Below are 11,654 nucleotides of genomic sequence, written 5' to 3'. Positions count from 1 at the left end.
CTGAAAAAGATATTACCCTTTTCAAAGAAAACACCTAATAGCGGAATCTCCAAGTTGACTTCAACGTAAATATACCTCCAGGGGGTACTGAACTAAAAGCTTACCACCTTTGTACATTTTCTACTTTGTATGGGAGAACATTACCTTTGTGCAAGGACAAAAAAGCATCCGCTATCTATAACTCTGATCTTTCTCAGTTTGTTCCTTTTGTTAATTATGAGATTAATTGGAAATTATATTAAATGGAGCTGCCGTAAATTCTAAATTTATTGCTTCTTCCAAAGGCTTTGATTTCAAGTTGTGTATTTGCCGTCTGTTAGTAATTTAAACTATCCTGACTTTAAATTCAGAAACATCCTTTCATCAGTAATTACAGTACATATAAACACAATATCATTATTTAAATTCAGACTTTAAAATCTTCATCTATGTTAAACTATAGAAAGCGCAAGCAGTTTATTTCGTGAAAATTTATCACATTTTTCGTAGGAATTATTAAAACGGTTTTGTATGTAAACTATATCTATATATGTAAACACACATACAAAACACTGTGTATACATATGGTGATGTATGTTTGTGAGCATGTATGTGCGCGTGTATGTTATATTTTCCTATTAAATATCAGTATTTTATTGAAAGTAGTTGTAGACGACATTGAATAAAAAAAAAACTGAAAAGTATAGTAAATCTCAAAATGCCATTATGAAACTGAATATTACATGAAATCGAAAATTTATGTGAAGCAACTATAGAATGAAAATAAATTCTAGTTAGGTTTCACAGCATACAAAATAACACTTTAATCTAACCACTTGAGTAAAACGAATGCCAAGAAAGTATCCTGAAAATGTATATCGGTGAAAAAATTCTCCGGAAAATGCCTCACGGAAAATATGCATCTGGTTAAAAATATCGCTAGAATAATAAACAATGTAAATCTTTTTATCAGGTACATATACACATGCACCTTGAAAAATATTTGTAATTTTTATACTTTGTAGAGATATATAGAGGATTCTTTAATATTAAATATATTTTTCATTTATTTATTACAAAATATTCTTTCTTACTAAAAATATGCTTAATGATTACATCGTTTATATATCCTAATTAATTATGAATATTTTTTTAGTTTCTTGTTATTTGTGTTTCGTTTCTGAGAATTGTTAAAATTCAGGCAATCTGAATTTTACACAAAAATAAATTCTTTCCTTAGTAACAAGTATAACTTTTGCATTAAAAATTATTCACGATAAATTCAATCTTGCTTTTTCGCCAACAGAATGTTTTGGCTTATTTGACTACATCAAAGCATACTAGAGCTGTCTGCCTAAGAGGAGGGTCTCTTCGTGGAGGACTTTTTAAAGGTTAGGTTATTTAATTACGGCAAAGCCTCGAGGGCTATCTGCCTAAGGGGAGGGATGGCTTCGTGGAGGACTTTCTAATGGAAACTGGTTCGTATACACGTTACGCATGGTGAAAACCACGAAAACAGCCATGCAGCCACCCCGTTCGAGGGATTCGAACCTCGGACCGAACTACCAGTGTTGTTCAGCGACTTTACCGCTCGGCCGCTGGTGGGCCCCAGGACTTTTTAAAAAAACTGCTTGTATTATATATGTTATATATGCGGAAAGCTATGAAAACGCCTATGCAGCCAGCCCGTTCTCCTAGAATCGAACTTAAGTCAGAACTCGGTATTCTGCGACTATTCAGCGACTTTACCGCTCGGCTGACAGTGACAGAATGTCTGCTACCTATACATTAATCTACTACAGAGGTAGATTTGTTTCCGAGAAAGGGATGGGAAACAGAAAAGAGATGCGAATGTGCCAATTGGTAGTGCTCTATTTAAATGGTCAACGTGTAAGTTAAGTGGGTGGCCAAATCAAGTAAATATTTTAATGATATATCTAGCATCTAGATATGATTCGAAATTTTTTTGAAATGGAAAGGCAATGATTAGTTTACAAAAAACTTAAAAATAATTGAGCATAATATTCATTTTCAAATACTATTCTATCTAATTTTCGAAGTTAAAATGCTCAACAATTCATATAATGAATGCTGTCGTGCTAGTACATTTATAAAGACTTACTGGCTTACCTTGCGTCCTGTGGTGGTGCAAGTAGTAGCAGATCCAGCTAGTAAAATTGGAAGATCTGTGGTTCGAATCCCGGTTCTTAAGGGAGGAGAATATAAGAAAAGATCTTTTTTTTTTTTTTTTTTTTTTTTTTTTTTTTTGATGCCCTTGTAAGGTAAATTGACAGCACGTCTAGATGAATAAGTTTGAAGATTCATGACTGTGATCCAAGCCTCATCAGTGGTTAAGATACACCTCTGAATACTGGCAGTTCGACCTGTTTCGGGTTCGATCACAAGCGAACTGACCGGCCGCATGGTTGGTTCTTGTAGTTTTCCCCCTGTATAATATGTTAGTTTCTTTCAGAATGTCCTCCACGAAGGCATCCTTCCTCATAGGCAGGTAGCCCTCGCAGCTTTCCGTTATTTAAATAACTGAATCGATCATGATTTTGATCCGTCCAAGGACGTTTTGAGTTTACCTATTTCATGGCTTTACTATTATTAATGAATTCCTCTCAGGATGTTATCCAAAAATATATTAACAACTCAGATTATTCAAGAATTTCTTTTTTATATCCGAATACCCAGTAAAACACCTTTGTTATGCATGAAAACTATTATTCATCAGTTTCCACTGAGGGATGGTAATTGAAAGAAATATGATTATTTTCTAAAGCTTAAATGTGAGCTTTAGTATGGAAGAAGAAAGATACTAGGATGCTGAAACAATGAATTTTTATTAATTACATAAGAATAAACTGGCGGTTCTAGCTTCATTGATCGTTCACATTATGCTATTTGTAATTATTCAACTTAGAGTGGATCACTTAGTTTTAAAAAACAAGTGATTTATGCATTTACAATTACCAGACAAGGCAAGCATAAAGATAATTAAATGTATTTTAAAAATTGAGTTTGTAATCAAGCTTCGCTATCTAGGAATAAGATGCAGTTAAGTTATATTCTTTCTTAAAAAAATATTTCTTTTGTTCACCTATTAAAAATAACAATCATCAGCGTGTGTTTTTGAAAATATCCCTAAATGCAACATAAATACAACGCAGATTTCTTTAGGGAATCCTTTACGAAGACATTTTACCACTTAGGTGGAAAACGTTTTGCTAAATTAAACTCTAAATTTACAAAGGCGATTTTATGAGAAAACAGAAGGAGGACTCTACATTGGACTAATAATTAGAAAGTTGCTCATCAGGAAAAAATAATGGCAATCTTGGATAAAATGAAAATCAGAACGATATTATTGCAAATTCTTCAATAAAGCATCTAACATACTGCAAATTAAAAATTTAAAAAAGCGTTCTTTATTTTGTGAGTTTATTTGTGAAACTATGTGAGAAATAACCTCATTTTATCTTGGAATATTGGAAAATGTTTTCAGCTGTCATTATCTATCACAAATTAAATACTTTGAAATTGGATTCATTTTAAGCTGTTTAAAATATTATTTGTGTTCGTGCTTAGGGTGAAGAAATGTTTGTGTGCTGTGTTCATTCATAAGTATATGTATTTCGCCAGGATTTTGATTTTGCACTTCCCAGTTTTTAACAAATAACATAAAATTAGCATTTCATGGGGAAAAAATACAACATTTTTTGTTTATCTTTAATTTAAACAGCAAAGGGATTAGAATTTTTGTTACTTTGCAAAAAGTACTTAGTAAAAAGATGGATTTCGAATTTGAAATGTTTTTGCTATTTGGTTAGTAAATTAATTAATATAATGTAGTATACTACTTAGTTAACTATGTTTTTATTGGGAACCATTTAAGGACATATTATAACGGTGGAAATTACTTTTGTTCTTTTTGAAGTTCCTCTATACATTATAAAATTAACCAATTGATCAAAATTTGCGTTATACAATAAAATAAGTACTCTAACATAACAACAACGATAAATAGCCTTCTTATATAACAGCCCCAATTAAAATTGCTAACTAAATAAAAACAACGAAAGTGGAAACATTTCTGTTATGTAGTAAAGTAAGCTTTAAAATATTTTGGAAGAACTAGTCATAAATTATGTGAAAGAAAGTGAATTCAATTTTCATTTAAAAAAATTTTCTTTTAATGTGTCAGCTTATTTTAAGCCATTTTATCTAGTAATAACAACATGATATTGTTTCAGATTAAAAATAATAAATACAATATCATCCATATTTCGAAATGGGCTTATTTAGTTATGCTGTTATAACTACTAATAACTGTTGATGAAACATTTCCACAGCAACATAATTTTGATCTGCTATGCAAGTTTATTTATGTGTTTATTTTTTTAATAAATATTGAATCGCCGAATGTAAAAGAAAGCATTAATAAAATCTTTAAATGCCTGTCTTTGAGTCTGAGTTCGAACACAGCATATTTAAAACGAGAGAATATTACAAGACTTTGCTAGGATCCTGCTAGCCGCGCAAGACGCTTTGTTAGAAGGAAACAACTGATTGAAAGCATGTGTTCAAATATCACATCTGTCATTTATCTGTCGAAGGAAAGGTAGGACTTTTGTATGAGTATGTTTCAAAGCTTGTTTTTCCGTTCCCTAAGTACGCCAATCCCCAGGGGTGTAATTAGTCTTTTACGACAAATCTGAACTACTGCAGTTCTTCCGAAACGTGAAGAGAATATACTTACGATGACATTACTGAATGATCTGAAAGCCATCTGCTATTCTGAACTATTTTGTACTTTCTTTAAAAATGCATAAGGTTTATAAGTACAGGTTTTTTGCGCATCTACACTTATTGTTTTCTAATTACTGTCATGTAACATAAATGCAAAAGCATTTAATATTTATTTAGTCTTTCACATAATATGTCAAAACAAATTTCTCTTAAGTCATCTGTTTATGGCTGAAGTTGCTATGTGTATTTCTTTAATTTATGCAATGGAAGGTAAAAACACAGCGATCAATAAAAAAATATAAAAATTCTGCACATGTGAAAATAAAATTATGGTAAAATGCTTGAACACCATCTCCAAAACAAGAGACTAAATTTTAAAAAAATCATGTTTGAGCTAAAATATTAATGTCTTGCAAAATCTTTTCTAACATACGTGACAGTTTTCTATAGAGGGACAAGCTTTTTTTTACTGCTTAGACCTAGAGCACTATTTTTTTACTTCTTACTAAACAATCATAGATCCTTCCCCAGATTTTACTAATCAAGTCTTGCTGGCCTAAGATGTAATTCTTTGATAAAGAAATTCTAAAAAAGTTAGCTTTTTTTTATTTCAGTAATTCTAAATACTTTTAAAAATTCGGACTACTACAAATTTTATTAAAACTCATACTATGATTCAAAAAGGTGCTTCAGACCGAAGTTTTTAAATTAAAAAGAAACTGTATTTGATATGGTAATGAAGTTAAAATATCATTGCACCTGCTTAGACAATATTTAATCTAAGAATGCTACTATTTTAGAGAATTTTATGCATTTCAAATAAAAAATAGCACAAATAATTATTATATATTCAGATTATACACGACTACTGCGTCATTCGCCAACATATATTCAAAAAACAATAAAAATTTTTTAAAAAAATACGTCCAAAAGGACATTTCTTTAACGTTTTGTGTGCTACCTTTATTTATTAAATATCATGTTCTTTGCAGTTACACCATAAAATTCAGTTCAATAGCAATGTCGATAATTAATTTTAAAATGCGTATATATTTAGAATTTCCGGTACACAATTCCGCGCGCTAGAGATAAAAAGGTCATTTCCACCCCCGTAGAGTGTTGCTATTGCTTGCTTTGAAATCTTTGAGTTTGTTACATGTGTGTGTGTGTGATTATGGCAAAGCCTCGAGGGCTATCTGCCTAAGGGGAGGGATGCCTTCGTGGAGGACTTTCTAAGGGAAACTGGCTCGTATACACGTTACACATGGGGAAAACCACGAAAACGCCCATGCAGCCAGCCCGTTCGCGGGATTCGAACCTCGGACCGAACTACCAGTGTTTAGCGACTTTACCGCTCGGCCGCTGGTTGGCTTTGAGTTTGTTACACAAAAATTCGTTAAAGTTTCACGAAATATGAAATAGATAATAAAACAAATTCCAAATTTCAAATTTGGTCTTCCACATGCCCATAGTCGTAGGAGGATTACGTCATTCAAACTTGGGGCCCTAGTCTGGACACTGTCGAGATGGAGGAACGGGTCGTTTTTTGCGATCTACTCGACAGAGAGCGAGTTTGGTGTCATCGTCTCGATCATTACAGAGATCGACGTGTCGGAAATTTTTCCGACAGCTGCCTAGCTGCCGTTTAACTTTCTGACTGTCGTTTTAGAGCTAAATTTAAGATGGCGGAGCTCACGGATACTTTTTTGGAAGTGTGTTTAACCGATTTGTTGATTTCTCAAGATTTGCGAAGAACTCGGGTATTTCGTGATAGAAATAATGCTTTTGATGCTGATGATTCCACTTTCATTGCATTATTTCGAGTTACAAAACCTATAGCATGGGCCTTATAAATGAATTAAAGCCCTGCTTTACCGGTACATCGACGTCAAAGACAGCAATAACTCCTGAATTAAAGGTAAGGAATAATTCGCTAGTTTTCATATTTCTCTATTGATTTATAAAAAAAGCAATTCCTTAATTTAATTTTAGTGAAAATATTTGGTATTTTTCTGTTTCACATACAGAGTAGGAGTGCATACTTAAAATGTAATTTTTAAACTAGTCTATATTAATGTACTTAATTTTTATCTTTTGATGAATAATTTATAAATTTTGAAATTTTATGTTTTAAATTATAATTTGTTTCTCTCCACTTTTATTTCAATTTGTAGTGTATAAAAATGTAATACATTAAAGAATACACAGTATATATTCAAAATTAAGCACATCCTAAATTCAACTTTCATGTTAAATTGCTTTGAGTTAAAAAAATTTATTTAAGTAATTTTAATTGTACCAATATGAATGTCAATTTCCACTAGTTTTCAGATTCTCTTGTATATAATTCAAGTTAAATTCCTGTACAATTTTCAGTTAAATTACATTCTTGTAAATATTTGAATGCTTGATTTATTAGTTACCAGATTTTATAATTAATTACCAGATTCTACTTTTAGATATTATATCAGTTTTGTGTAATTTTTTTATTTAGATTTAAAAAGGGTATAAAGAGAAAAATGTGTTGCAGTTTCTTTCACTGCATATGTTAAAATATTTACATTAGTTTTATGCATATATTTATTTATTTATATATTTATTTAAAACAGGTTTTGTGTGCCTTAAACTTTTATGCGTCAGGAAGTTACCAGAGATACGTAGGTAATGACCGATATATTGGGCTGAGCCAGAAATCTGTCAGCCGGTGTATTCGAGACGTCACAAATGCTATTTGTTCTGGCCTTTTCAACAAATGGATTAAATTTCCAAAAAATAGTTTCCAACAAAACAAAATTAAATTAGGATTTAATCAAAAGTTTTGATTTCCTGGTGTCATCGGTGCTGTAGATGGCACCCATGTAGCTATAATTGCACCGAAAGACACGGAAGAATGCCAAGGGTTCATTTATATAAACAGAAAATCATTCCATTCACTGAATGTGCAGTTGGTATGTAACTTTTCCTTCCATTTTACATAATATATATGTGTGTGTGCATTTATATGCAAGAGGATATATTTTGTGATTTAACTTCAGTTATATCATTTTTTTTTATTATTATTATTTTCCTTTCCATTACTTTTGTTGAAAATTTCTTATACTTTATTCACTAGTAAATCGCTCTTTAATGGATCATTCAAAAATTGTTATCATATGATTCATACATAATGCTGCTGGCACACATACTAACAAGGTAATAAATGTGAACTGTTTTTCTCAGTAGTATTAAAATCAAAACTTTATAAAAGAGTAATAATGAAGTGATACTATATCTTCCTATTTAGAACTCCATCATTTTTAATGCAAGTACCAGTTATCACTATTTTGTTCTTCTCCCACTTGTTCAATTAAAACGTGGTTATTTTTATCTCCTTATTGACAACTGTACTGTTATAAATATATAAAATGTGTTGAAATTCTTAAACTTCATTGTGCTATGTACTTCATTGTGCTTAATATTCTATGGATTATGCTGAAAGAAAAATTACACATGAAAGTGCAAGAATTAATTCTCAAGTCAAAGCGTTATATATTTTTATTAACCAGCTTCATCAAGTCACACCCTAAATTTTAATCATACACATAAATTTGTCAAATAGTGTGTGTAACTGTTTGGTTGAGGTTTTATATCCTATTAAAATTACATAGACATGTTATTGCATATTATGATTGATTTACCTAATTACACATCATAACAAGTTACCTTCATACTGCAGAAAAGTGAAAATTGTACCTTAAATACAGCAGTATTTTATTATGCAAAAAAAAAAAAAAAAAGTCTTAACCTATTCTTCAGAGACGTGAACTCTGAGGGAAGAAAGAGCCTAGGCGATCTTTGAAAAGAAAATTCTGGGCTGTCCTGGCAGTGCTGATGATGAAAGTAAGTAAAACTAACATCTGTCTGAATATTTGAAAAATCTCAATAATGAGATTTTTTTCCTACTCCCTGAAAATGCAGGGCGTGTTTTCTGTTACTCAAGTAGTGTATGTGATGATGCAAAATATTACATTGTTTGCATAAAATAATAATGTAGTATTTCACCTATTAAATTCAGGCAAAATGCTTATCACTCTCAAAAATTAAAACGAGTGGTCAAAGCCATAAATACTGCAATTGTTTTGTTGAAATGGAATGATTTGGCTGTATCAGTGTATGCATGGGCTTTCTGTGGTTGCAATTTCAGTACTAATAACTTTGACTTACTGTTTACTTTAATGCAAACTTTACGATATTAATTGTTCTAATCTTGACAACCTGTAGATCACTGAGTGACCCATTTGAATTCCAATAATAATGTATAATATACATAAACATAAATGAAAAAACATACATATGAAACAAACACTTGAAGATTACATAAAAAAATTTAACTGAAAATACGAGGGTTGGAACTTTAATAGTGGTAACTATTTATTTACAAGGAATACAAAAGTGATTCATGTCACCATGTTTTACAGTCCTTCAATATAGTCGCCAGCATTGTGTACAACCCGTTTCCAACGATGTGGAAGTCGCAGAATACCTGTAGCAGCGCCTGTTTTGTTGATAGTTTGAATGGACCGGTCTACTGCCGCAAGAGTCTCAGGAACAGTTTGGAAGCGAGTGCCACGAAGTGGTTCCTTCATCTTAGGAATTAAGTCATAGTCACAAGGGCTTAGATCTGGGAAGTATGGTGGATGGTAAACCACTTCCCAGCCCCATTGCTTGAACAAATCAGTCACAGCTTGAGCTGCATGCGGCCGAGCATTGTCATTCAAAATGAGAAGAGTGTTCTGCAGAAAGTGTCGCCGTTTTTTTCTCAAAGCTGGTCGGAGATTGTGCTCCAAAAATGAGCAGTAATACTGCGCAGTGACGGTCTGCTGTGGGGAAACGGTATGCGTTAGGATGACACCATCACAGTCATAAACGAGAATCACCATAACTTTCACATTGCTGGGGTTCTGACGAAATTTCGAACGTCGTGGTGACCCGTGATGACGCCATTCGTTTGATTGGCGTTTCAGTTCTGGCTGGTACGATCGGGCCCAAGTCTCATCCAGCGTAATGATACGGCGTAAAAAAGCATCTCCTTCGCGCTCATAGCGCTCCAGGTGGATTCGGGCAGGATCGTATCGTAGCCATTTCTGCATTTCCGTCAATTGATGTGGAACCCATCGTGAAGCAATTTTTCTCATGGAAATTATGTTTTCTCATGGCGTTCCATCAGAATGTGCAGCAGAGTCGTATGCGCTAATCTCGTTTGTCCGGCCAGCTGACGAATCGTTTGGCGGCGATCACTGTCCATTAGTGCGGCAACAGCTTGCAAGTCTGCATCGCTGACACTCGGATGACCTGGCCGCAGCACGTCTGCCATGTTTTGGCGTCCTTCATTGAATGCTTTCACCCATCATGCTACGGTTCTGTAAGGCAATGCAGATTCCCTGCAAGCCTCTTGAAGCCCTTGATGACCCTGTCGTGCTGTACGACCTCTGGCACATTCAATTTTTATCCAATATCGTTGTTCTTGTTCTGAAAACATCCTGACAACACTTACTTTAGACCGCGAGCTAATACAAGGATCCGTTCTTCGCGTCACTCCGCATGCGCATTACGTAGACAAGACGAGTCTTTTTGATGAGAGGTAAGGTAGGTATGTAGTTCACGTGTGGTATACGTGATACTCTTTGGTTTTTGCATAGCCTTTTTTCAGCTGTGTTGCCACTATTAAAGTTCCAACCCTCATAAATAAATACAGTAGAACATTAATTCAGAAGACAAACAACAAAAATCAGTGTTGTATTTTCAGAATTTTCGCAGGACTAGTTTCGATGGTTTTTACCAAACCACCATCCTCAGCTGCAAAACACTAAAATCAGCGTTATATTTTCAGAATTTTAGCAAGACTAGTTTCGATAGTTTTTACCGAACCACCATACTCAGCTGCGAAACCGCAAAATACTCCATTTTCTATCAAGAGTGTGGATTATCATTCCGTGAAATCGCCCGTCGCACTGGTCGACATCCAACCATAGTCATGTGATTAGGGAATCAATGGGTTGCTGAGTGTCATACTGAATAGCATGCAGCATGTCAACGCCCGAGAGGACAGATATATTATGAGGTCAGCCCTGAAAAACCATATAACTATATCACAAATCATTAGTCAGGAAATGGGCATGTTTGCAGCATGCCCAGTATCCGTTCATACAGAGCGTCGACTTTGCAGCAGCGTGGACTAACAGCACGGCAATCATTTCTTCAACTTCCCTTGATAATGCAGCATATAGAGAGATGACTACTTTGGTGCATTGGACAATAAAGCTGGATACAGGAGTGGCACAGTGTCATCTGCGTGTCCCGGTTCTGCATACAGTATTCTGATCTGCATGTCTGGAGGCTTCAAGGAGACTGCACGTCACTTGCTTGCATTCAGTGTCACCACAGATGCCCAAGCCCACCAGCGGCCGAGCGGTAACGTCGCTAAACACTGGTAGTTCGGTCCGAGGCTCAAATCCCGCGAACGGGCTGGCTGCATGGGTGTATATGAGCCAGTTTCCCTTAAAACTTCCTCCACGAAGGCATCCCTCCTTTAAGGTAGATAGCCCTCGAGTGCTTTGCCGTAATCTAATAAACCAAACCAAACCATAATATAGATGCCCTTCACCTGGTGTGATTGTTTTGGTAGCCATTGGGTACACGACACACACATCTCTAGTTTAGATTGACGATAATTTGATTGGTATATTTCTGACATCTTATGTCTAGTGGTAAAAAATAATATTAAAGCAGTATGAAGATTTCATGTGACCTCGTTTTATTTCAGATTTGCGATTCTGATTTGATGATCATCAACGTCAATGCGAAATTTCCTGGTAGTTCACATGATTCATTTGTGTGGCGATCTTCAGGAGTTCGGCATGCACTTTCCAAGCATCATGAAACTG

Source organism: Stegodyphus dumicola, chromosome 11 (genome assembly GCF_044657685.1).
Source record: "Stegodyphus dumicola isolate Sdum_Otavi_A_Nest chromosome 11, ASM4465768v1".
Taxonomy (NCBI): Eukaryota; Metazoa; Arthropoda; class Arachnida; order Araneae; family Eresidae; genus Stegodyphus; species Stegodyphus dumicola.
This window is presented reverse-complemented; position numbering follows the sequence as displayed.